At 34.2% G+C, this 27,597-nt stretch overlaps 1 protein-coding gene across 2 annotated transcripts in view; it reads right to left on the bottom strand.

Annotated features, from left to right (window-relative positions):
• Positions 1–27,597, bottom strand: part of LOC148956229 (uncharacterized) — a 56,993-nt gene that overhangs the window by 10,615 nt on the left and 18,781 nt on the right. The window contains exon 1 of one of the 2 annotated variants that reach the window (XM_089099932.1): positions 12,424–12,530. The exons of the other annotated variant lie outside the window; for it this stretch is intronic. The gene's annotated coding sequence lies outside the window, so the exon portion shown is untranslated. Of the gene's footprint in view, positions 1–12,423; positions 12,531–27,597 lie in introns of those variants that run through there. 2 annotated transcript variants of the gene reach the window in all.

Raw genomic sequence — 27,597 nt, 5'->3', positions numbered from 1 at the left:
TTACTGTTGCTCCTTACTTTCAGTAGAAAAAAAACATGATTTATTTAATTTCTGATCGCGTTTTGAACAATGCCAAGAAACCTGGCTCCATTTCCACGGAAAAATCGATACTCTCCACAAACGTGCCCTCCAGACAATGTAATCCCGGTGAACTTTAACTCTGTGCGATAGTCCTCCGCGCCTTCACGCGTAAAATTGAGTCGGCAAAGAGAAAGCTAGAAGAAATTCGCATAGGAATTCTGGCAAATTTCCCCAGTGTTAAATTGCCCTCCTGGAAACTTCCCCCCCCCCTGGAAAATTCTTTCCGTGGAAAATCCCTCCAGCAGAAAATCCCCCCACCCGAAAAATGTATGCATAATTCCCAATAACAAATACTACGCGTAAATAATTGGGCAAATTTTATAACTTAAATTCATATTCGGCCTTTCAACTATGCTGAACAAAATGGCTATGTCAAAATTTCATCAGACGATTTTGAGAAAAAAAGGGGCGTGGGAGCGGGTCTAGTTGCCCTCAAATCTTTCTGGCCACTTAAAACGGGCACTAGAACTTTTAATATCCGTTCAAATGAGCCCTCCCCCGATATTCTAGGGCCGCTGGGTCGATACGATCACCCCTGGGAAAACAAAAACAAATAAAGACGCATCCGTGATCTTTCTTCTGGCAAAAAATAACAATTCCACCTTTTTGCAGATAGGAGCTTGAAGCCTCTACATTTAGGGTTCTCTAATACACTGAATCTGATGGTGTGGTTTTCATTAAGATTATATGACTTTAAGAGAGGGTTTCTCTCTTTTTCGAAAACCAAGCAAACTTTCTCAGGCTCGTATCTTTTGATGAATAAGACTAAACTTAATGAAACTTATATATTTGGAATCAGCATAAAAAGCCAATTTTGTTATATATCTATTGGTATCAAAATTCCGTTTTTTAGAGTTTTGGTTTCTATTGAGCCGGGTCGCTTCTTAATTACGGTTCGTTACCACGAGCTGTTTGGTCATTCCTCATCTTTCTAACGTAAAGAACATCTTTTCTGAATGATAAGAACTTAAAACTGTAGCAAGCTACTCTTTAGTTAACTTCATTCCTTAAAAAAAGACAAGAAATCGGGAAGGACGAGAAACTCTAATTGGAACGATGGTTAAAAAAAATTAACTCTTAAAAAATATTCCTAAACTCGGAATTTTCTACTGGACTTCCCTGCTTTTACAATTTTCTGGGACGTTCCAATTTATTTATCGCTTCAGAGGGAAATGCATGTAAGACACAATCTCTTTGCATTCGACGCTTTTTCATTGATATGACTGAGATGACTATGAAAGATGTGCCCTTAAGTTGATATTATGAATATCAACAAAAAATATTGTTTTAGAAAAGGCATCTTTATAATCTGTTGCATTATAATTCTTGCTAAAGGCCTAGAATAGCAGCTATCTAGAAGAAGACACACTTAAACAGACATTTTCATGTATGTTATGAGAGACGTTTTCAGATTACTAGTTTTATTTTCATTTTTATGGTTGTGTTCGCGTTTTGACATAACCTCCCCAAGGCCGTACCCAGGATTTTTTTTGGGGGGGGGGGGGGTACTAAAAAAAATGCATTAAAATTCATTTAAATTCATTTTTGGTACGTTTTTACGAGTCAGAAAAATATTTCGGGGTGGTTAAAGCCCCCCTAGCCTCCCTCCCCCTTCTGGTATGGCCTTGAGCCTCCCCTCTAATGGCCTCATAAAGCCCTAGATTATGTAAAAAAACTAAAGAAACATGATAAAATTCTTACTTTATAATAGGCCTATGTAGCAAGTATCAATGAATCATATTTACTTGCTTTTTTCCTATTGTTGAATCAGGTTTCATCAGCTATTATGTTATTGTTTTTACATAGCCTAGGGCTATATGAGACCAATAGTGGGGACCTGGGGATGAACTGTCAAAAGCACAAACAAAACAATAAAAATGACCATAGTATTAACAATCTAAAAACATATCTCTTTTTCTTTAAGCAGAACTCCTTCTATAGAGCTGCTATTCCAGACTTACACCTAATTTAAAAATACGTGCTGACGCACTAGGGCTAGATCTTAGACAATAAATAATTAAATAGTGTTTTCCATGTTCAGGGTTACCTCAGTACAATAGTGATTAGACTCTGTTTTGGATTTGAACGATATGTCAATTTACCTGTGGTAACGATAAGGCTAATACTTTCGTTATTTGTCTTCCAATCCAAAATTCTTCTTTTGAAATCTATTTACTTCAAAAGTAAAGAAAATCAGTTGCCATATCATTTACTCATTACTGATTCAAAATATTGCAGCAACAAACTAAATAGATTGCTGCCAAATTGCCATTTGATGATTAGAGTCTAAAGTCTTATCCTACATTTTTGAATGAAACAGAATCAAAAGGAAAAATACCAGCAAAAATCGATCTTCTAACAGTAAATTAAACTGAAATCAAAAAAAAAATGTATACATTCTGAGACATTTTTGTGTCTTTCCTGTGAACTAGATTAGCATACATTCAGTCAAAACTTTCGAATAGCAGTAGTTTTGTGCGATACATTTTCAATACTGGTTTTAGTGCATAATTTTGGGCGGATGGGGAGGGGACCACCATTCATATGACTTAAAAATCGGTGTAAATTCTTGGTCTTCTATAGGACTGAAGCCACCCTAAGCCCCCCCCTCCCATAGACACTATTTAATACGTACGCATCTTAATCCACCATTCTATTAAATAACCATGTTATGCTATATTTCGCTGCAACAGTTAGTTTGTTTAAATAAATGCATTTACTTCAAAAAACTCTGTTCTTACTTCAAAAAACGGTTATTTACTTCAAAAGGTTATTTACTTCAAAAAACTCTGTTCTGTCGTCTTAAAACAAAGAAAGTCCCGAATGAATACAACCAAAATTTTTTCTTAACTTCTTGTTTTGATTTGAGTTTCTTTAATTCTAAAATATCGATTGAGATGTCTATATAGCCTGAAATTTCAAAATACATCAGCAAAAAAAAACATAACATAAAGATAAAAACAAATAAAAAACTCGAAACTCTCGTTCCAAAAAGCGATATAACCACATTTTATTTTCAAACGATCAGCGGAAAACAATGTTTGGCCCATTGTGGGTTTCACAAATAAATACAATTCTTTATCTAAAACAGTATTTCCCCTCTTAGGTTTACCCGACCCAGTATAAATACCCAGCATTTTGCTAGTCGATTGGAGAAAAGAAAATCTGGGTCCATTTTGCGAATCATGACAAGTTTTCTTCTCTATTAAAAGATCAAAGTGGGCCTTAGCCCTTTGGCACTATCCTCCACCCAACCTCCAATTTTGTGCAGAAGCAGTAGTTAGGGTCAGCCTAACTGTTGGCCTTAATAGTTATTGGTATAGCTAAGACCTGACTGACCACGTGGTCGAGACAATTGCTTGAAAGGCAGTGGTTTTGAATTCTAAAATGTAAACTCTAATACTTTTTCTTATTTTTTCACACAACATTATGCGATTGTGGTTCACGGCGAAACTGCCCCGGTATTTGTCCCTAAACATTTATGTAGTCCATATCGAATGTCCACATTTTCAAACCTTCTACGAGAAGCCATTGCTTTACGATAAATATGGATGAGGATTTAACGCCTGACCTCCCTTCATTCGAAAGAATGTACCTGGACTAAGCATGCAATGTAAATTCTTATATACTTGATAGCTTCATCTTAATCCGAAACGGTAGTTTTTTAAAGGAAACATCAGTTTTCAAATATCTGAGGAGCTCCGAGCTGCGGAAATCACGAAGCTAGGTAGCGCGTGCCAAGCGTGACGAAAGTACGCCAAAAATAACAGGGAATGTGCCACGCTTGACGGGAGTGTGTCATGCAAAGTGCACCTGCGTAGCACACATGGCGCTCCGAGACGTAAACAAGGTGGCAGAGAGTGAGCGACCCCTTTGGAGAATTGCGGTAGAAACTTGAATTGCGAAGTGCGGTGTTTGATTGGGACGACAACCTCCCGTATAATAGGAAAACTAAATTTTATATAACAAATTAAATATACCTAACGAGCACTTGCAGCAAAAGTTTAAAAACTTACCTCTCATTTACATCAGAGATAAAATTTACCCCCACCTCTTAATGTGCAAATATATACCCTGAATTGGTATATATAGGGGTGGGGGTAAAATTCATTTCCGACAAAAATGCTTATTGTATTTGGAAAGAGCATAAAAAAGGCATCGAATGCTTACTTTATTAGTAAGTCAATAATATGAATAACGAAAAATTTACCCGTTCTTCTTTTATTATTATTTGAAAAAAACTACGTTTTCTAAAGAGTTAAAGAGGCTGAGTTACAAGGTCGAACCTTAAAACGTACAGGGATTAGGAGGCACAGTTGGGGGGCTACCGCCCCCAAACCCCCGCTTTCGCAGCCTTTAAATATATAAAAAAATTTCTTTAAACTGAAAGTAAGGAGCGACATTAAAACTTAAAAAGAACAGAAATTATTCCGTATATGAAAGAGGCTGTGCCCTCCTCAACGCCTCGCTCTTTACGCTAAAGTTTGACTTTCTCACAACTCTTTTTTTTAAACAATAAAAACTTTAGCGTAAAGAGCGAGGCGTTGAGGAGGGCACAGCCTCTTTCATATACGGAATAATTTCTGTTCGTTTTAAGTTTTAATGTCGCTCCTTACTTTCAGTTTAAAGAAAGTTTTTTTTATATATTTAAAGGCTGCGAAAGCGGGGTTTGGGGGCGGTAGCCCCCAACTGTGCCTCCTAATCCCTGTACGTTTTAAGGTTCGACCTTGTAACTCAGCCTCTTTAACTCTTTAGAAAACGTAGTTTTTTTCACATAATTTCTGCACGTTTTTGTACAGTTTATCACTTATTATTGCTTGACAAACTGTTAGCTGATCGTGTCAGGAGTTAAAGTTGGGGGGCTGCCGCCCCCCAACCCCCCTCTCTTGAACATTCTTGTGTTAAGGCTTTTAATTCCTGAATACTCAAATCACATCGTACAGGGTGCCTCCTAATCCCTGTACGTTTTAAGGTTCGAACTTGTGACTCAGCCTCTTTAACAGCCCCCCCAACTGTGCCTCCTAATCCCTGTACGTTTTAAGGGTCGACCTTGTAACTCAGCCTCTTTAACTCTTTGGAAAACGTAATTTTTTTTCAAATAATTTAAAAAAGAAACTGAGTTTATTTTTAAAGTTGAAATTCAGTATATAAAAAAGTTGCTCTAATGGTGAATTGAACTCGGGTTGTCCGCCTGAGAGTAAGGACTATCAGCCGCTGGACTATACAAACACAACAGTAATTGTTGTTTAGCTAATTGAAGCTATTTTTGACGCAAGCAAATTCCCAAAAATCTTGATATGTGGTTTTTGGAAAACAGGGACGGTGTGATCAGATTGAGCTAAAATTTCGAAGATTAGCTTCCAGGTCCCGGGAAAGCTTATCCTCTAAATTTCACCCAGATCAGACAACGTTAAAGGGGGGGTTGTGGTGGGAAAAACAAACCTGCCCTACTAGAGGAAACCGAGGATATTCGTAAAGGTAAATTCGGGGGGGTAATTTTTTCGGTCTGAAAATATCAAAAGGCCCTAACAGGTCGAATTCTGCTTCGAATGAGTCCTCATTCAACCGGATCCGTTGCCAACTGTGGCCTGTAGGCGTGGCTAAGAAAAAAAAAGAAATGAATTTTAAGTGGCTATATTTGGTTTTTTAAAACAGGGAAGGAGTGATCGGATTGAGCTGAAATTTCGAAGATAAGCTCTCGGGCCCTAGTAAAGCTTAACCTCTAAATTTCAGCCCAATCGGACAACGTTAAAGGGGGCTGTGGTGGGAGGGTCCAAACTTCCGGCCCAGTTTACCCCATGAAGATAAAGTCGGAGGAGGATGAAATTTTGCAAGTTTCTTAGTTAGAGCTTGGGCTACAAAATGCGATTACCGCCGTCTCTCTGCGACCTCTAGGACCTGAAATCGCTTAACATTGTGGTGGGTCGCCTCTTTATAGAGGCACAAGTGTGCCTCCTTGAAAATGGGTACTCTTGCATTATGCGGGCCTTTCTAAAAAGTCAAGTTTGGTTAATGCTAATGAAATAAAATAAAATAAGATGAGTATATGGTAAAATTCTACTTTAGTTACTTTTGGCTATCTTGGAAAGGGGTTGGGTTAGGAAAATGAAACTTTCAGGGATGGGTCTACATGCTAAGGTATGCCCTGGGAAGGTACTTTGAAGTACCTCCCTCCCCTCCTCCCCCTTCTATATAATGGTAAATTACTGCACATTACTAGTTGTTTTAACTCACATTTCATCCTATATTACTATCATAATTATAAATCACTGCTTACCTCACACAACTTCAGCTTTTAACCTTGTTCATTAAAATATATTCCAGAATCCTAATTTCATTAAACACTACAACCCTTTAACTTATTTACTATCTAGCTGACATTGCTTATGGAACCCGTTTGTGATGTCACAACTTTGATTATCATAACCCCTTTAACAGTAGCATGCAGGTGCCATGGAGTAGAAGATAACTCTATGTTGATAAGCCATTTAAACTTTATTAATTAGGGAAAGGATTTGACAATAGATAGACCAGTAAAAAAATCCAAATTGTTTTTAGAGGACAAATTATGTTATGAGAAGATATTTTTATTTTTATAGGTCCATGCGCTCATGAAGCTTTTTAAATATTTCTAAAGCACTAATAGATAGAGTGCTACAAACATCAGAATCGACTTTAGAGGACAATTTAATTCTACAATAGTTCCCCCTTCCCCCCAAACTCAAATTTTTTTTGAAATCCCCCTTCCCCCCAAACTCAAAATTTTTTTGAAATCCCCCTTTGCCCCAAACTCAAAATTTTCCAAAATTCTACTTTAGAAGCTTTTTTAAATATTTCTAAAGAGCTAAGACATAGAGCGCTACAAATATCAGAATCGACTTTAGAGAATAATTTATGTCATGGGAAGATGTTTTTGAAATCCCCCTTTGCCCCAAACTCAAAATTTTCCAAAATTCTACTTTAGAAGCTTTTTAAATATTTCTAAAGCACTAAGACATAGAGCACTACAAACATCAGAGTCGACTTTAGAGGACAAGTTATGTCATGGGAAGATGTTTTGAAATCCCCCTTCCCCCCAAACTCAAAATTTTCAAAAATTCTACTTTGGATGCTTTTAAAAAATTTCTAAAGCATTAATAGACAAAGGGCTCAAAACATCAAAATCAATTTCAGATGCAACGTTATTTCACGGAAAGATGTTTTTAAAATCCCCTTTCCCCCCAAACTAGAAATATTAAAAAATCCTACCTTAGAGACTTTTTGAGTATTTATTAAGCCCTCATAGAGAGAGCGATACAATTTTCAGAATTGACTTTAGAAGACAAGTTATGTCATGGGAAGATGTTTTTAAAATCCCCCCTCCCCAAAACACAAAAATGTCTAACATTCTACTTTAGAAGCTTTTCTGATATATCCAAAGCACTCATATCCAGAATTCTACAACCCTCGCACTTAACTTCGAGGGGCAAATTATGTAGTGGAAATAGTTTCTGAAAATACTCCATCCTCCCAAGATAAAAAATTTCCAAACTTTTTATGCAGAGGCTTGTTTAAATATCTGTAAAGTAATAAGAAATAGTGCACTACAAACATCAGAATCAACTTTAGAGGACAAATTATGTTATGAGAAGATGTTCTTAAAATCCCCCTTCCCCCCAAACTCAAAATTTTTCAAAATTCTACTTTAGAAGTTTTTTTAAAAATTTCTAAAGCGCTAAGACATGGAGCGCAACAAACATCAGAATCGACTTTAGAGGACAATTTATGTCATGGGAAGATGTTTTTGAAATCCCCCTTCCCCCCAAACTCAAAGTTTTCTAAAATTCTACTCTAGAAGCTTTTTAAATATTTCCAAAGCACTAACAGATAGCGCGCTAAAAACATCAAAATCGACTTTAGAGGCTAAATTAATTCTACAATAATTCGTCCTTCCCCCCAAACTCAAAATTTTTTTGAAATCCCCCCTTCGCCCCAAACTCAAAATTTTCCAAAATTCTACTTTAGAAGTTTTTTTAAATATTTTTAAGGCTCTCAGACATAGAGCGCTCTATTTTAGAGGACAAGTTATGTCATGGGAAGATGTTTTTGCAATCCCCACCCCAAACTCAAAAATTTCAAAAATTCTTCTTTAGAAGCTTTTCAAATATTTCCAAAGCACTAACAGATAGCGCGCTAAAAACATCAGAATCGACTTTAGAGGCCAAATTATTTCTACAATAATTCGCCCTTCCCCCCAAACTCAATTTTTTTTTGAAATCCCCCTTCGCCCCAAATTCAAAAGTTTCCAAAATTCTACTTTAGAAGCTTTTTTAAATATTTCTAAAGCGCTAAGATATAGAGCGCTAAAAACATCAGAATCGACTTTAGAGGACAAGTTATGTCATGGAAAGATGTTTTTGAAATCACCCTTCCCCCCAAACTCAAAATATTCTAAAATTCTACTTTAGAAGTTTTTAAATATTTCCAAAGCACTAACAGATAGCGCGCTAAAAACATCAGAATCGACTTTAGAGGCCAAATTAATTCTACAATAATTCCCCCTTCCCCCACACTGAAATTTGTTTTGAAATCCCCCTTCGCCCCAAACTCAAAATTTTCCAAAATTCTACTTTAGAAGCTTTTTTAAATATTTCTAAAGCGTAATACATTCTTAGACCATACTGGCTATACATGACAAATGAAACTCAGAGGAAAGAAACTAACAAAATGAAAAATAAAATCAAAAAGGGTGAAAAAACGAGTATTTTGTCAGCCAGTAGCGAACCATGAAGAAAAAGAAATAAGCAAATATTTCGACAAGGACCTCTGTCAAGTCGTCCTCAGTGCTAAACAAAAAAGAAGAAAAAGAAAGAAAAAAGAAAAAAAAACACGAAAATCTAACCTTTAGAAGTTTACCTTACAAAAACAGAACAGACACTGAATAAAAACCAGGCAGGAATCACTGAAAAAGAATTTACCAAGATGATTGGGCAAGGATCTTTTGCCTTGCAATAGTTATAGCTGGTCTATAGTTTCGGTTTTCATTAGATATGCAAATAGGTTCTTTTAAGTTATACCGGGTGAACATATTGATTGAGTCCTTCAAAATTAAACTGTCGTAAATTGAGCTTAATGAAATATCTCCAGTATCTCTATTTATTGCTAAATTTTGGTTCATGTATTTTTTTTATATCAATTACCTCTTTAAATTTTGTGGTACGCCATTTATAGTTGATATTAAGGTTGCCTCGTCAAAAAGAACTAGATGGGTCGGATTTACGAAAATATGCGAAGCCAATGCCGAATCAAAGTTGTCATTGTTATTTTTTAATCTCAGGGACTTATCTATTGAAATTTTGTGCTCATGCAAAACTCTGTTTTGGGGAGGGGGGATTTCAAAAACATCTTACCATGACACAACTTGTCTTCTAAAGTCGATTCTGATGTTTTTAGCGCTCTATGTCTTGGCGCTTTAGAAATATTTAAAAAAGCTTCTAAAGTAGAATTTTGGAAAATTTTGAGTTTGGGGCGAAGGGGGATTTAAAAAAATTTTGATTTTGAGAGGAAGGGGGAATTATTGTAGAATTAATTTGGCCTCTAAAGTCAATTCTGATGTTTTTAGCGCGCTATCTATTAGTGCTTTGGAAATATTTGAAAAGCTTCTAAAGTATAATTTTAGAATATTTTGAGTTTGGGGGGAAGGAGAATTTCAAAAACATCTTCCCATGACATAAATTGTCCTCTAAAGTCGATTCTGATGTTTGTAGCTCTCTATGTCTTAGCGCTTTAGAAATATTTAAAAAAACTTCTAAAGTAGAATTTTGGAAAATTTTGAGTTTGGGGGGAAGGGGGATTTCAAGAACATCTTCCCATAACATAATTTGTCCTCTAAAGTTGATTCTCTAAGATGATTCTCATAATTTGTCCTCTAAAGGGGATTTCAAAAACATCTTACCATGACATAACTTGTCCTCTAAAGTCGATTCTGATGTTTGTAGCGCTCTATGTCTTGGCGCTTTAGAAATATTTAAAAAAGATTCTAAAGTAGAATTTTGGAAAATTTTGAGTTTGGGGAGAAGGGGGATTTCAAAAAATTTTGAGTTTGAGAGGAAGGGGGAATTATTGTAGAATTAATTTGGCCTCTAAAGTCAATTCTGATGTTTTTAGCGCGCTATCTATTAGTGCTTTAGAAATATTTAATAAAGCTTCTAAAGTAAAATTTTGGAAAATTTTGAGATTGGGGGGAAGGGGGATTTTAAATACATCTTCCCATGACATAACTTGTCCTCTAAAGTCGACTCTGATGTTTGTAGCGTTGTATGTCTTAGCGCTTTAGAAATATTTAAAAAAGCTTCTAAAGTAGAATTTTGGAAAATTTAGAGTTTGGGGCGAAGGGGGATTTCAAAAAAATTTTAGTTTGGGGGGAAGGGGAATTATTGTAGAATTAATTTGGCCTCTAAAGTCGATTCTGATGTTTTTAGCGCGCTATCTGTTAGTGTTTTGGAAATATTTAAAAAGCTTCTAAAGTAGGATTTTAGAAAATTTTGAGTTTGGGGGGAAGGGGGATTTCAAAAACATCTTCCCATGACATAAATTGTCCTCTAAAGTCGATTCTGATGTTTGTAGCGCTCTATGTCTTAGCGCTTTAGAAATATTGTAAAAAGCTTCTAAAGTAGAATTTTGGAAAATTTTGATTTCGGGGGGACGGGGGATTTCAAGAACATCTTCCCATGACAAAATTTGTCCTCTAAAGTTGTTTCTGATGTTTTTAGCACTCTATGTCTTAGCGCTTTAGAAATATTTAATAAAGCTTCTAAAGTAAAATATTGGACTAATTTGAGTTTGGGGGGAAGGGGGATTTCAAAAACATCTTCCCATAACATAACTTGTCCTCTGAAGTCGATTCTGATATTTGTAGCGCTCTTCTATTAGTGCTTTAGAAATATTTAAAAAGCTTCTTAAGTAGAATTTTAGAAATTTTTGAGTTTTGAGGAGGGGGGATTTCAAAAACATCTTCCTATGACATCACTTGTCTTCTAAAGTCAATTCTGATGTTTGTTGCGCTCTATCTATTAGAGCTTTAGAAATATTTAAAAAGCTTCATCAGCGCATGGACCTATAAAAATAAGAACATCTTCTCATAACATAATTTGTCCTCTAAAAACAATTTGGAATTTTTTTTACTGGTCTATCTCTTGTCAAATCCTTTCCCTAATTAATAAAGTTTAAATAGCTTATCAACACAGAGTTGTCTTCTACTCCATGGCACCTGCATGCTACTGTTAAAGGGGGTTAAAGGGGTTATGATAAGCAAAGTTGTGACATCAAAAACGGGTTCTATAAGCAGTGTCAGCTAGATAGTAAATAAGTTAAAGGGATGGACTGTTAAATGAAAATAGGATTTTGGAATATATTTTAATGAACAAGGTTAAAAGCTGAAGTTGTGTAAGGTAAGCAGTGATTCATAATTATGATAGTAATATAGGATGAAATGTGAGCTAGAACAACTAGTAATTAGCAGTAATTTACAATTATATAGAGAGGGGAGGAGTGGAGGTAGGTACTTCAAAGTACCTTCACAGGATATACCTTAGCATGTAGATCCATCCCTGAAAGTTTCATTTTTCCAACCCAACCCCTTTCCAAGATAGCCAAAAGTAACTAAAGTAGAATTTTACCTAAACACGTAACATACCCTAACCTAGGTACCGCCCCCCCCCGAAACCCCAAAAAACCACAGTTTAATATCGTATACGCAATGAAAACCACGCTATCATTGCCTAGTCTATACCGGTAAACATGTTAAAAACGGGTTGTATCATTGCCTACTCTATAGTAGTTAACCCGAGAGGCCCGCATAATGCAAGAGTACCAAAAAATTCTTTAAGAAGTTACTTTAATTGTTATAGAATTTAAACCAAGCAAAATTCCTTTTTAAAAAAATAATAAAAAAACGGAGTTCAAAGGTTCTGAAAATCAATTAGATGCACTTATAACATTTGCGACTACCAACCGGATATGTTCGCTGCAGTCTGAAATTCAAACATTTTATTAACCTCCAAATTGGAGATTATAAAGAAAAATGAAATAAAAAAACTGACCATATACAATATAAGACAATAAACAAATATTGTTGCATAAATTAATTCAGGAACGAACTAGTTAAACTAGCACAGAAGGGGCGGCCCCCTTCGCATTTTCTGTTCGTTCCAAGTTGTTTTGAGGCTCTTCAATTTCATACTTTAAATCTTCCGTACAGTGATTAGATTTGAACGAGTAAGTGTATACATACTTCAAAATATTAACTAAAACATCCATTTAAAACTAGCAATACCGACTGTAATGAGAAAACAAAACAATTACGTTAATGTACAGGTTCCTCTCGTCAGATTATTTCAATCAATCACAGTGGGATCTTTTAAACGTATTCACCCAGATATAACATTGATGTCAAAGTGTACTCGCCCTAGTTTTCAAATCAAAGATTGCACAACCGTACCGCCGCGAGAAAGGTCTTTAAGATTAATCAAACCGTGTGGAAACAAACTTGGAAATAGATCTTGCTCTTATCATAAAGGTGATTTGAGCTATACCTACTTTTTATTTCTCCAGGATGTTCAATCCTGGTGCCAAAACTGGGTTTTCTCCAGATAATTCAGAGTGTAACCTACAGTTTCGTGAAGGATGGGGTTGATCCCCCTAGGAAAGCTTAGGTGGGACCTAAACCCCCTCCTACATTAGACACAGACGAAAAAAAGGATAGTGTAAGTCAAAAATAAGTATTTTCAAAATCAATCGCAAATGTCGGATGTCGCAAAGAAAGATTTAAGAGAAGTGAGAACTTCCTGGGAGGTTGTAAAGAGGGAAGCTTTGAATGGATTAGGATGGAGGAGGAGCGTGCGTAGCAGTGTTAGCCTCAAGCCGCTTGGTGCTGCGGTGAGTTGTTAATAGCAGTAGTAGTAATCACAAATCAGTCGTAGTCATTCTGGCTCTTTTCGTTTTAAAAATTATTTTCTCATCCTACAGCTTATATAGCCATTAAAAGAATTTTATAAAATATTCCTTTTTAAAATGATTAATAAAAAAACTTTTTCCACAAAATAAGTTCTTCAAAGAAAAGTATAGAACTCCATTAAACAAAAAATGAGCAAAAATAAAATCAAATATTCTACCAAGCGTGAAACTACCACAAATCAGCATCGGTAAATAAATGAAACCCAAAACGAACAGGAATTACAATAATTAACCGATTCAACTCAAAACGAGCAGAAATTAACATAAGTTGGGCGCAAAACCTCTATGCCTTCCCAAGGCCAGAACAAAATTTGCACTCTACTGAAAAAATATAAATGTTTTTACTTTTATAACTTTAATAAATCAAATAATATTAACAATTTGATTACTAAATATCAGTATATGTATATTAAACTGACAATGCAAGTAGTATGCTTCGTCTGGATTTGCCCAGACATATAGCAATTTCCATGTTATTTGCGGACACATATAGGAATTTCAACGCTATTCTATAGAAGCTCTACACCTATTCAAAGAGATTCAGAACTCCCTCACATGGCCTTATACTTCTGGTCACGGCAACCTAAATGGAATTTGAGGGTCGATAAAGTGAAATTATGTCACTATTCTAGTTTTTCTAAACCAGTATTGCCTATAACTTAATATATTCAAATATTTTTTGATAACTTGATTGGTGATTGTATTTGAATAAAAGGAATTCAAATATTTTGCCTATGAAATAGACTGTCGTGTTATAGCATTTCACAGTTTGAATAATTCTTTCAAGGAGTAAAATAGATAAGGAATTCGCAAATTGGACACTATGAACGATATTAATTAATGTTTTGAATAATAGGGGTGTGAATGATTCTAATTAGTGATTGGATTGTATGATGGTGGAGAGAAAAAAAAGGATTAAACTGAGGAACGATGCCACATTCTGTGTGATTTGCAAAAAAAGGGGTATTTAGTGATTGGATAATTTTTTAACATGAAATCTCTGAATAGAATATTTATGGAACATTTACTTGACGATGGATAAAAAGGTTAAGGTGATTAGCAATTACGAGCGCGGATTCCCCCACTGGCTCCTGGCAGTACGCTACGCATATCAGATTGCTCTACTGTAGGCCGACTTGCTAGCGAAAATGGCTAGCGAAAGGCTCAGAGGCCCTTCGTTCCCCCATTTCTGAGGGCAGGGGAGGGGGGTTCAATTTTGGAGGGAAAACCAAAAATACTCAGAATCGAAAATAAACGGGTTCGGCCTGACGGACAAGGCTCAGAGGCCCTTCGGGCCCCCATGTCTGTAGGCCAGGGAGGAGGGGGGTCAATTTTGGTTGGCCAATAACAAATAATCAGAAGTGACAATAATTGTTATCTGCATCCCGGGCACGGCTCTACTGCCCTTCGTTTCCCCAGTTCTTTGAGCCGGTGTGGGGAGAGTCAATATTGGAGGGAAAACAAAAAATACTCAGAATCGAAAATAAATGGGATATGCCTCAAGAGCAAGGCTCAGAGGTCCCTCCTTCCCCCATTTCTGAGGGCAGGGGGGGTCAATTTTGGAGGGTAATTTTTCAAAGTTCATTTTGGATTTCTTTCGTTGAAATGCAGGAGTTGGAATATTTCAGTAGTGTTTTGTTGTGGTTTAGCTTGTCACAGTTACATTTTCTTGATTTTTTAAAGTTCATTTCGGATTTCTTTTATTAAAATGCGAGAATTGAAATATTTCGTTAGTGTTTTCTCTTTGTTTACTTTATCACAGTTATATTCCCTCAATTTTTCAAAGTTCATTTCGAAATTATTTTGTTGAAATGTAAGGGTTGTAATATCTCAGTAGTGTTTTGTCGTGGTTTAGCTTGTCACAGTTACATTCTCTTGATCTTTCAAAGTTCACTTTGGTTTTATTTCATTGAAATGCAAGAGTTGGAATATTTCAGTAGTGTTCTGTCGTGGTTTACATTGTCACAGATACATTCTCTGGATTTTTTCAAAAGTTCATTTCGAATTTCTTTCATTGAAATGCAAGAGTTGGAATATTTCAGTAGTGTTTTGTTTTGCTTTACCTTGTCACGGTTACATTCTCTTGATCTTTCAAAGTTCACTTTGGTTTTATTTCATTGAAATGCAAGAGTTGGAATATTTCAGTAGTGTTCTGTCGTGGTTTACCTTGTCACAGAATGGTTTACCATGTCACAGTTACATTCTCTTGATTTTTCAAAGTTCATTTTGAATTTCTTTCGTTGAAATGCAAGAGTTGGAATATTTCAGTAGTGTTTTTTTTGCGGTTTACCTTTTCACAGTTACATTCTCTTAATTTTTCAAAGTTCATTTTAAATTTCTATCATTGAAATGCAAGAGTTGGAATATTTCGGTAATGTTTTGTCATGGTTTACCTTGTCAAAGTTACATTCTCTTGATTTTTCAAAATTCATCTCGAATTTCTTTCATTGAAATGCAACAGTTGGAATATTTCAGTAGTATTTTATCATGATTTAGCTTGTCTCATTTACATTCTCTTGGCCTTTCAAAGTTCCGTTTGGTTTTATTTCGTTGAAATGCAAAAGTTGGAATATTTCAGTAGTGTTCTGTCGTGGTTTACCTTGTTACGGATACATTCTCTGGATTTTTCAAAGTTAATTTCGAGTTTCATTCATTGAAATGCAAGAGTTGGAATATTTCAGAAGTGTTTTGTTGTGCTTTACCTTGTCACAGTTACATTTTCTTGATCTTTGAAAGGCTATTTTGGTTTTCTTTCATTGAAATGCAAGAGTTTAAATATTTCATTAGTGTTCTCTCGTGGTTTACCTTGTCACAGAATGGTCTACCATGTCACAGTTATATTCTCTTGATTTTCCAAAGTTCATTTTGAATTCCTTTCGTTGAAATGCAAGAAATGGAATATTTCAGTAGTGTTTTGTTGCAGTTTACCTTGTCACAGTTACATTCTCTTATTTTTTCAAAGTTCATTTTGAATTTCTATCATTGAAATGCAAGAGATGGAATATTTCAGTAGTGTTTTGTCGTGGTTTACTTTGTCACACTTACATTCTCTTAATTTTTCAAAGTTCATTTTGAGTTTCTTTCCTGGAAATGCAAGAGTTGGAATATTTCAATAGTGTTTTGTCATGATTTACCTTGTCAGTTACATTGTCTTGATTTTTCAAAGTTCATTTCGAATTTCTTTCATTGAAATGCATGAGTTGGAATATTTCAGTAGTGTTCTGTCGTGGTTTACCTTGTCACAGTTACATTCTCTTGATTTTTCAAAGTTCACTTTTGTTTTATTTCATTGAAATGCAAGAGTTGGAAAATTTCAGTAGTGTTCTATCGTGGTTTACCTTGTCACATACATTCTCTTGATTTTTTCAAAGTGCATTTTGAATTTCTTTCATTGAAATTCAAGAGTTGAAATATTTAAGTTGTGTTCTGTCGCTATTTAACTTGTCAAACTTACATTCTTCTAATTTTTCAAAGTTATATTTATTTTTATTTCGATACAAAGAAAGAGTTTGAATATTTAAGTAGAGTTTTGCCGTGGTTTACTCAGTCACAGTTACATTCTCTTAATTTTTTCAAAGTTCGTTTTGGATTTCTTTCGTTGAAATGCAAGAGTTGGAATATTTCAGCAGTGTTTTATTGCAGTTTACCTTATCACAGTTACATTTTCTTGATTTTTCCAAGTTCATTTTGAATTTCTTTCGTTGAAATGCAAGAGTTGGAATATTTCAGTAGTGTTTTGTCATGGTTTACCTTGTCACAGTTACATTCTCTTGATTTTTTAAGTTCATTTTAAATTTCTTTCATTGAAATGCAAGAGTTGGAATATTTTTATAGTGTTTTGTCGTAGTTTACCATGTCACAGTTACATTCTCTTGATTTTTCAAAGTTCATTTTGGATTTCTTTCGATGAAATGCAAGAGTTGGAATATTTCAGTAGTGTTTTGTCATGGTTTACCTTGTCACAGTTACATTCTCTTAATTTTTAAAAGTTCCTTTTGAATTTCTCTCTTTGAAATGCAAGAGTTGGAATATTTCAGTAGTGTTTTGTTATGGTTTACCTTGTCAAGGTTACATTTTCTTGATTTTTCAAAGTTCATTTTGAATTTCTTTCGTTGAAATGCAAGAGTTGGAATATTTCAGTAGTGTTTTGTTGTGGTTTACCTTTTCATAGTTAAATTCTCTTGATTTTTTCAAAGTTCGTTTTGAATTTCAGTCGTTGAAATGCAAGAGTTGGAATATTTCAGTAGTGTTTTGTCATGGTTTACCACGTCACCGTTACATTCTCTTGATTTTTCAAAGTTCATATGAATTTCTTTAATTGAAATGCAAGAGTTGGATTATTTCAGTAGTGTTTTGTTGCGATTTACGTTGTCACAGTTACATTCTCTTGATCTTTCAAAGTTCACTTTGGTTTTATATCATTGAAATGCAAGAGTTGGAATATTTCAGTAATGTTTTTTCGTGGTTTACCTTGTCACAGTTACATTCTCTTAATTTTTCAAAGTTCATTTTGAATTTCTTTCCTGGAAGTGCAAGAGTTGGAATATTTCAATAGTGTTTTGTCATGGTTTACCTTGTCACAGTTACATTTTCTTGATTTTTCAAAGTTCATTTTGAATTTCTTTAATTGAAATACAAGAGTTGGAATATTTCAGTACTGTTTGGTTATTGTTTACCATGTCAGAGTTACATTTTCTTTATTTTTCAAAGTTCATTTTGAATTTCTTTCATTGAAATGCAGGAGTTGGAATATTTCAGTAGTGTTCTGTCGTGGTTACCTTCTCACAGTTATATTCTCTTGATCTTTCAAAGTTCACTTTGGTTTTATTTCATTGAAATGCAAGAGTTGGAATATTTCAGTAGTGTTCTATCATGGTTTACCTTGTCACAGATACATTCTCTTGATTTTTTCAAAGTTCATTTCTAATTTATTTCTTTGAAATGCAAGAGATGAACCATTTCAATAGTTTTTTTTGTTGTGGTTTACCTTGTAAAAATTATAGTGACTGAATTTTTCAAGTTTCATTTTTTTATTCTTGCGTTAGAATTCAATAGTTGTACTATTCATATTGTTTTTTTTCGTATATTTCTCTTTTAATCGTGACTTATCTTAATATTTCTTTGTTCAGTTTTGATATCAGTCGATTAAATTCAAGTGTGCCCGTTCAAATAGTGTTTTGTTGCAAATTAAATAATCATAATTAGATTTGCTTTATTTTTCAATGTTCATTTTGAATTTACTTCGTTGAAATGCAAGAGTTGGAATATTTCAGTAGTGTTTTGTCACGATTTACCTTGTCACAGTTACATTCTCTTAATTTTCCAAAGTTCATTTTTGATTTCTTTCATTGAAATGCAAGAGTTGGAACATTCTAGTAGTGTTTTGTCGTAGTTTACCATGCCACAGTTACATTCTCTTGATTTTTCAAAGTTCATTTTGGATTTCTTTCGATGAAATGCAAGAGATGGAATATTTCAGTAGTGTTTTGTCACGATTTACCTTGTCACAGTTACATTCTCTTAATTTTCAAAGTTCATTTTGAATTTCTTTCTTTGAAATGCAAGAGTTGGAATATTTCAGTAGTGTTTTGTTGTGATTTACCTTGTCACAGTTACATTTTCTTGATTTTTTCAAAGTTCATTTTGAATTTCTTTCGTTGAAATGCAATAGTTGGAATATTTCAGTAGTGTTTTGTTGTGGTTTACCTTGTCACAGTTACATTCTCTTAATTTTTCAAACTTTATTTTGAATTTCTTTCGATGAAATGCAAGAGTTGGAATATTTCAATAGTGTTTTGTCGTGGTTTACCTTGTCACAGTTACATTTTCTTGATTTTTTTTCAAAGTTCATTTTGAATGTCTCATTGAAATGCAAGAGTTGGAATATTTCAGTAGTGTTTTGTTGTGGTTTACCATGTCAGAGTTACATTCTCTTGATTGTGCAAAGTTCATTTCGAATATCTTTCATTGAAATGAAAGAGTTGGAATATTTCAGTAGTGTTCAGTCGTGGTTTACCATGTCAAGGTTACATTCTCTTGATTTTTCAAAGTTCACTTTGGTTTTATTTCGGTGAAATGCAAGAGCTGGAATATTTCAGTAGTGTTTTGTTGTGGTTTACCTTGTCACACTTACATTCTCTTAATTTTTCAAAGTTCATTTTGGATTTGTTTCGATGAAATGCATGAGTTATTGCACGACGTTATTTTAGGTCTCTTGCATTTTACCGAAATAAAACCAAAGTGAACTTTGAAAAATCAAGAGAATGTAACTGTGACTAGGTAAACCACGACAAAACACTATTGAAATATTCCAACTCATGCACTTCATCAAAAAAAATCTCAAATAAACTTTGGAAAATTAAGAGAATATAAGTTTAATAAGGTAAGACACAACAAAACACTACTAGAATATTCCAGCTCTCGCATTTACCTGAAATAAAACCAAAGTGAACTTTGATAAATCAAGAGAATGTAACTGTGACAAGGTAAACCATGACAGGCCTATACTAAAATATTCCTACTCTTGCATTTCAATGAAAGAAATTCGAAATTAACTTTGAACAATCAAGAGAATGTAACTCTGACATGGTAAACCACAACAAAACACTACTGAAATATTCCAACTCGTGCATTTCAATGAAAGAAATTCAGAATGAACTTTGAAAAAAAATCAAGAAAATGTAACTGTGACAAGGTAAACCACAACAAAAAACTATTGAAATATTCCAACTCTTGCATTTCATTGAAAGAAAATCAAAATAAAGTTTGAAAAATTAAAAGAATGTAACTGTGAAAAGGTAAACCACGATAAAACACTGCTTAAATATTCCAACTCTTGCATTTCAATGATAGAAAATCAAAATGAACTTTGAAAATTCAAGAGAATTTAACTGTGACAATGTAAAACATAACAAAACACTACCGAAATGTTCCAACTCTTGCATTTCAACGAAAGAAATTCAAAATGAACTTTGAAAAATTGACAGAAAGTAACTGTGATAAGGTAAACCACAACAAAATACTACTGAAATAATCCAACTCTTGCATTTTAATGAAAGAAATTCATACTAACTTTGAAAAATAAATAGAATGTAACTGTGACACGGTAAACAATTACAAAACACTACTGAAATATTCCAACTCTTGCATTTCAACGACAGAAATTCAAAATGAACATTGAAAAATCAAGAGAATGTAACTATGACAAGGTAAACTACGACAAAACACTACTTAAATATTCCAAATCTTGAATTTCAACGAAAGAAATTCAAAATGAACTTTTAAAAATAAAGAGAATGTAACTTTGACAAGTTAAACCACAACAAAACATTACTGAAATATTCCAACTCTTATATTTCAATGAAAGAAATCCAAAATTAACTTTTAAAATTAAGAGAATGTAACTGTGAAAAGGTAAATCGTGACAAAACATTACTGAAATATTCCAACTCTTGCGTTTCAACGAAAGAAATTCAGAATGAACTTGGAAAAATCAAGGAAATGTAACTGTGATAAGGTAAACTGCAATAAAACACTACTGAAATATTCCAACTCTTGCATTTCAACGAAAGAAATCCAAAATGAACTTTGAAAAATTAAGAGAATGTAACTGTGACTAGGTAAACCACGACAAAACACTATTGAAATATTCCAACTCTTGCATTTTATCGAAAGAAATTCAAAATGAACTTTGAAAAATTAAGAAAATGTAACTGTGATAAGTTAAACTGCAACAAAACACTACTGAAATATTCCAACTCTTGCATTTCAACGAAAGAAATCCAAAATTAACTTTGAAAAATTAAGAGAATGTAACTGTGACTAGGTAAACCACGACAAAACACTATTGAAATATTCCAATTCTTGCATTTTATGGAAAGAAATTCAAAATAAAATTTGAAAAGTCAAGAAAATGTAATTGTGATAAGGTAAACCACAACAAAAAAAACTACTGAAATATTCCAACTCTTGCATTTCAAAGAAATAAATTCGAAATGAACTTTGAAAAAATCAAGATAATGTATCTGTGACAAGGTAAACCACGACAGAACACAACTGAAACATTCCAACTCTCGCATTTCAATGAAATAAAACCAAAGTGAACTTTGAAAGATCAAGAGAATATAACTGTGACAATATAAACCACGACATAACACTACTGAAATATTCCAACTCTTGCATTTCAATGAAAGAAATTCAAAATGAACTTTGAAAAATCAAGAAAATGTAACTCTGACAAGGTAAACCATAACAAAACACTACTGAAATATTCCAACTCTTGTATTTCGATGAAAGAAATTCAAAATGAACTTTGAAAAATCAAGAAAATGTAACTGTGACAAGGTAAACCATGACAAAACACTATTGAAATATTCCAACTCTTGCACTTCCAGGATAGAAATTCAAAATGAACTTTGAAAAATTAAGAGAATGTAACTGTGACAAGGTAAACCACGAAAAACATTATTGAAATATTCCAACTCTTGCATTTCAATGATAGAAATTCAAAATGAACTTTAAAAAATTAAGAGAATGTAACTGTGACAACGTAAATCGCAAAAAAACATTACTGAAATAATCCAACTCTTGCATTTCAATGAAAGAAATTCATATGAAGTCTGAAAAATCAAGAGAATGTAACGGTGACTTTGTAAATCATGACAAAACACTACTGAAATATTTCAACTCTTGCATTTCAACGACAGAAATTCAAAACGAACTTTGAAAAAATCAAGAGAATGTAACTATGAAAAGATAAACCACAACAAAACACTACTGAAATATTCCAACTCTTGCATTTCAACGAAAGAAATTCAAAATGAACTTTGAAAAATCAAGAAAATGTAACTGTGACAAGGTAAACCATAACAAAACACTACTGAAATATTCCAACTCTTGCATTTCAAAGAAAAAATTCAAAATAAACTTTAAAAAATTAAGAGAATGTAACTGTGACAAGGTAAACCATGACAAAACACTACTGAAATATTCCAACTCTTGCATTTCATCGAAAGAAATCCAAAATGAACTTTGAAAAATCAAGAGAATGTAACTGTGACATGGTAAACTATGACAAAACACTACTGAAATATTCCAACTTGCATTTCAATTAAATAAATTCAAAATTAACTTTAAAAATCAAGAGAATGTAACTGTGACATGGTAAACCATGACAAAACACTACTGAAATATTCCAACTCTTGCATTTCAACGAAAGAAATTCAAAATGAACTTGGAAAAATCAAGAAAATGTAACTGTGATAAGGTAAACTGCAATAAAACACTAATGAAATATTCCAACTCTTGCATTTCAACGAAAGAAATCCAAAATGAACTTTGAAAAAATTAAGAGAATGTAATTGTGACTAAGTAAACCACGACAAAACACTATTGAAATGTTCCAACTCTTGCATTTTATCGAAAGAAATCCAAAATGAACTTTAAAAAATTAAGAGAATGTAACTGTGATAAGGTAAACCACAACAAAACACTACTGAAATATTCCGACTCTTGCATTTCAATGAAAGAAATTCGAAATGAACTTTGAAAAATCAAAAGAATGTATCTGTGACAAGGTAAACCACGATAGAACACTACTGAAATATTCCAACTCTTGCATTTCAATGAAATAAAACCAAAGTAAACTTTGAAAGATCAAGAGAATGTAACTGTGACAAGGTAAAGCACAACAAAACACTACTGAAATATTCCAACTCTTGCATTTCAATGAAAGAAATTCGAAATGAACTTTGAAAAATCAAGAGAATGTATCCGTGACAAGGTAAACCACGACAGAACACTACTGAAATATTCCAGCTCTTACATTTCAATGAAATAAAACCAAAGTGAACTTTGAAAGATCAAGAGAATGTAACTGTGACAAGGTAAAGCACAACAAAACACTACTGAAATATTCCAACTCTTGCATTTCAATGAAAGAAACTCGAAATGAACTTTGAAAAATCCAGAGAATGTATCCGTGACAAGGTAAACCACGACAGAACACTACTGAAATATTCCAACTCTTGCATTTCAATGAAATAAAACCAAAGTGAACTTTGAAAGATCGAGAGAATGTAACTGTGACAAGCTAAACCACGACAAAAACACTTCTGAGATATTCCAACTCTTGCATTTCAATGAAAGAAATTCGAAATGAACTTTGAAAAATCAAGAGAATGTAACTGTGACAAGGTAAACCATGAAAAAACATTACCTAAATATTCCAACTCTTTCATTTCAATGATAGAAATTCAAAATGAACTTTGAAAAATTAAGAGAATGTAACTGTGACAAGGTAAACCGCAAAAAAAAACACTACTGAAATATTCCAACTCTTGCATTTCAACGAAAGAAATTCAAAATGAACTTTGAAAAATCAAGAGAATGTAACTGTGACATGGTAAACCATTCTGTGACAAGGTAAACCACGACAGAACACTACTGAAATATTCCAACTCTTGCATTTCAATGAAATAAAACCAAAGTGAACTTTGAAAGATCAAGAGAATGTAACAGTGACAAGCTAAACCACAACAAAACACTACTAAAATATTCCAACTCTTGCATTTCAATGAAAGAAATTCGAAATGAACTTTTGAAAAAATCAAGAAAATGTATCTGTGACAAGGTAAACCACGACAGAACACTACTGAAATATTCCAACTCTTGCATTTCAATGAAATAAAACCAAAGTGAACTTTGAAAGATCAAGATATTGTAACAGTGACAAGCTAAACCATGACAAAACATTATTGAAATATTCCAACTCTTGCATTTCAATGAAAGAAATTCGAAATGAACTTTGAAAAATCAAGAGAATGTAACTGTGATAAGGTAAACCATGACAAAACACTACCGAAATATTCCAACTATTGTATTTCAACGAAAGAAATTCAAAATGAACTTTGAAAAATCAAGAAAATGTAACTGTGACAAGCTAAACCACAACAAAACACTACTGAATATTCCAACTCTTGCATTTCAACGAAAGAAATCCAAAATGAGCTTTGAAAAATTACCCTCCAAAATTGTCCCCCCCCCGGCCCGCAGACATGGGAGAAGGAGGGGCCTCTGAGCCTTGCCCTTGAGACAGATCCCGTTTATTTTCGATTCTGAGTATTTTTGGTTTTCACTCCAAAATTGACTCTCCCCTCCCCTGCCCTCAGAAATGGGGGAACGAAGGGCCTCTGAGCCTTCCCCTTGAGACAGATCCCGTTTATTTTCGATTCTGAGTATTTTTGGTTTTCCCTCCAAAATTGACCCTCCCCCCTCCCCTGCCCTCAGAAATGGGGGAAGGAGGGACCTCTGAGCCTTCCCCTTGAGGCAGATCCCGTTTATTTTCGATTCTGAGTATTTTTGGTTTTCCCTCCAAAATTGACCCCCCCCGTCCCCTGCTCTCAGAAATGGGGGAAGGAAGGGCCTCTGAGCCTTCCCCTTGAGGCATATCCCCTTTATTTTTGATTCTGAGTATTTTTGGTTTTCCCTCCAAAATTGAAAGATATTCAAAATGAACAATTCCTATACGACCCATAGAATCCATTTTCGCTAGCAAGTCGGCCTACAGTACAGCAATTTGATATGCGTAGCCTACTGCCAGGAACCAGTGGGGGAATCCTCGCTCATAATTGCTAATCACCTTAACCCTTTTATCCATCGTCAAGTACATGTTCCAAAAATATTTTATTCCGAAATTTCACGTTAAAAAATTATCCAATCACTAATTAACCCTTTTTTTGCAAATCACACAGAATGTGGCATCGTTCCTCAGTTTAATCCTTTTTTTCTCTCTACCTTCATACAATCCAATCACTAATTAGAATCATTCACACTCCTATTATTCAAAACATTAATTAATATCGTTCATAGTGTCCAATTTGCGAATTCCTTATCTATTTTACTCCTTGAAAGAGTTATTCAAACTGTGAAATGCTATAACACGACAGTCTATTTCATAGGCAAAATATTTGAATTCCTTTTATTCAAATCTAATCACCAATCAAGTTTTCGTAAAATATTTGAATATATTAAGTTATAGGCAATACTGGTTTAGAAAAACTAGAATAGTGACATAATTTCACTTTATCGACCCTCAAATTCCATTTAGGTTGCCGTGACCAGAAGTATAAGGCCATGTGAGGGAGTTCTGAATCTCTTTGAATAGGTGTAGAGGTTCTATAGAATAGCGTTGAAATTCCTATATGTGTCCGCAAATAACATGGAAATTGCTATATGTCTGGGCAAATCCAGACGAAGCATACTACTAATGCACATCCATTTGTATTTTTTTTCAGTAAAGTGCAAATTATGTTCCGCCTCTGGCCTTGGGAAGGCATAGGGGTTTTGAGCCCAACTTATGTTAATTTCTGCTCGTTTTGAGTTTGACTCGATTATTTATTGTTATTTCTCCTCATTTTGGGTTTCGTTTATCTATTGATGCTGATGTGTGATAGTTGCACACTCGGTAGAATATTTTATTTAATTTTTGCTCATTTTTTGTTTAATTGAGTTCTTTACTTTTCTTTGAAAAACTTATTTTGTGGAAAAATTTCTTTTTAATTAATTTCTGTTCGTTTTATGTTGACATAGTCTTTTCAGGGAAAAAGAAAATAATACTTTAAATATTTTCATTTTTAAGACGTTATAGTTTGGCCGGCTATTTGTATGCTGGAGAAAAATTTTCAGCAATTTTTAACAACATCTGGACAACTCTTACAAGTCTGGACACAAATAGAAGTGTTTAATTTTAGTTTAATACCTCCTCTAGTTGATCTAAAATGGAAAACTTGATACCATTCGCAAAAAAATCTGTTTACTTTCCTTGATCGATTGGATAAACTTCCGCTATTTTGATTTGGTTAAATTTTAAGAGCAGAAGCAGCCCCGAAAGTTTGAACATAATACCCTCAGTCGTTCTTGGGATATTGCTGAAATGCCTTATTGGGAATTAGCATTAACATAGTGCATTTTGATTTAATCTTATGGCAACATTTAGTTTTTAAACATAAAGTCAAATGGGAAGGTGGGCCTAGAAGGTGGATTAGTTTCCCTCCAATCACTTTCGACTATTAAAAAGGGCATTAGCACATTCTATTTTCGATCGAATGAGCCCTTTTCGAAGTCCCTACGACAACTCCTTCGATACAAAGTGCCCTGGTCTAAACAACAAAAAACATACATCATTGCCGAATTGATCTTACTATAACAATTTCAAGCCTTCCAATCACTTCTGATTATTAATAAGGGCACTAGGACTTTCGATTTCTAATCAAATGAGCCCTTTTTGAGTTTCTACGACAAAACTTCCTATAAACACCTTATATACCTCCAGGGCATAAATTAAAACCCTTACCCCAAGGGCTGTGAGGGTGGTTGTCATCCTCTAAGACCTAATTAACACAGACCTAGTTAAACACAATAGCTATGTCAAAATTTTTATTGGATGTGTCTGTGAAAATGGTGGGCGTGAGAAGGGTGTTAGTCTTTCTCCAATCACTTTCAGCTATTAAAAATGGCACTACCCCTTTCAATTTCCAATCAAATGAGCCCTTTTGAAGTTTCTACGACAACGCTTTCAATAAAAAACCTTATATGCCCCAGGGGATAACTTACAACCCTGTAAGTTATCCACTGACAACCAAGGGGGTTGTCATCCTCAAAGACCTAATTTCCAGAACTTTCTACTACGTTGAACAAAAAGACCATCAGAAAAAATTGATTGGATATGTTTGGGGGAATGGTGGGCGTGAGAGGGGGGTTAGTTAACCTCCAATCGCTTTCAACTATTAAAAAGGGCACTAGCCCTCTCAATTTCCAATTGAATGAGCCCCTACTATGTCATTAAACACCTTATATGCCTCCAGGGCATAACTTACAACCTTTGCCCTGGGGACTCTGGGGGGTTTGTCATCATTAAAAACATAATTTCCAGAACTTTCAACTGCTTTGAACAAAATGGCTATCTCTAAGCTTTGATTCAATGTGTTTGGGGAAATGGAGGGTGTTAGAGGGAGGTTAATTACTCTCCACTCACTTTTGACTATTAAAAAGGGCACTTTTAATTTCCAATCAAATGAGCCCCTTTTGAAATTTCTACAAAAACTTTCTATATAAACCTTATATGCCCCCCAGGCATAATTTACAACCCTTGCACTGAGGGCTCTGATGGGTTTATCATCCTAAAAGACCTAATTTCCAGAGCTTTCGACTACATTGAACAAAATGGATATCTCAAAATTTTGATTGGATGTGTTTGGGGAAATGGTGGGCGTGAGAGGAGGGCTAGTTGCCCTTCAATCACTTTCGACTATTAAAAGGGCAATAGCCCTTTCAATTTTAAATCGAATGAGCCCTTTTTGATGTTATTACAACATCGCTTTCTATAAAGACATTACATGCTCCCATGGCATGACTTACAGCCCTTGCCCTGAGGGTTCTGGGGGGGGGATGGGTTGTCATCTTTAAAAGACGTAATTTCCAAAATTTTCAACTACGTTGAATAAAATGGCTATGTAAAAATTTTTA

The sequence above is a fragment of the Artemia sp. Qi Xiang Cuo genome, chromosome 1 (assembly GCF_049724085.1).
Source record: "Artemia sp. Qi Xiang Cuo chromosome 1, ASM4972408v1, whole genome shotgun sequence".
Taxonomy (NCBI): Eukaryota; Metazoa; Arthropoda; class Branchiopoda; order Anostraca; family Artemiidae; genus Artemia; species Artemia sp. Qi Xiang Cuo.
This window is presented reverse-complemented; position numbering and strand designations above follow the sequence as displayed.